At 30.2% G+C, this 576-nt stretch overlaps 1 protein-coding gene across 2 annotated transcripts in view; it reads left to right on the top strand.

Moving 5' to 3' along the window:
• The window catches only part of LOC119828789 (ATP synthase-coupling factor 6, mitochondrial), a 3,202-nt gene that overhangs the window by 1,047 nt on the left and 1,579 nt on the right, over nucleotides 1-576 (top strand). The window lies entirely within an intron of this gene.

Raw genomic sequence — 576 nt, 5'->3', positions numbered from 1 at the left:
GGCCAACATCTATTTTTTATCCCGATATTCCTACGGGATACGAACTTACGCGGGTGAAACCGCGGGGCGCAGCTAGTCATATATAAAACTGTAATGAAATGTTACTAAATAAAGAAAATTACTTACAATATCTATAACCGATGAGCCAGAAAAGTATGTAGTAGTTGTAATTTATAAATGAAACTAAACTTTTTTATAAATATACTAAAACTGACATAAATAAATTAGATATTATCCTGTTTTCTTTCATTTTGTTATACTTATATTATGAAGAGATTTCTATATAAGAATGTTGCCAACAAAATGAGAATACTGATTAATGCTCATTTCCAAAATTTACCATTAGAAAGCTGCATCTTTACTGAGTCACTCACAATGAGTATATATTGTGTATCAGGGGTGAAGCCGAGCAATGAGAGAGGATGAGCTAGTTTATTACTATATATATGTGTGTGTGCACAGTATTGAAACACAATCATTAGAAAATATCAGCTGTACTGTTCATATATACTTAGTCTGGCCATAAATACTGTTACACTTAATTATAAAAAAATATTACATTTGAATTTCGAATCT

This window comes from Zerene cesonia, chromosome 8, assembly GCF_012273895.1.
Source record: "Zerene cesonia ecotype Mississippi chromosome 8, Zerene_cesonia_1.1, whole genome shotgun sequence".
In the NCBI taxonomy this organism is placed as follows: domain Eukaryota; kingdom Metazoa; phylum Arthropoda; class Insecta; order Lepidoptera; family Pieridae; genus Zerene; species Zerene cesonia.
Note: the sequence above shows the minus strand (reverse complement) of the source record. Positions and strands in the feature narration are given on the sequence as shown.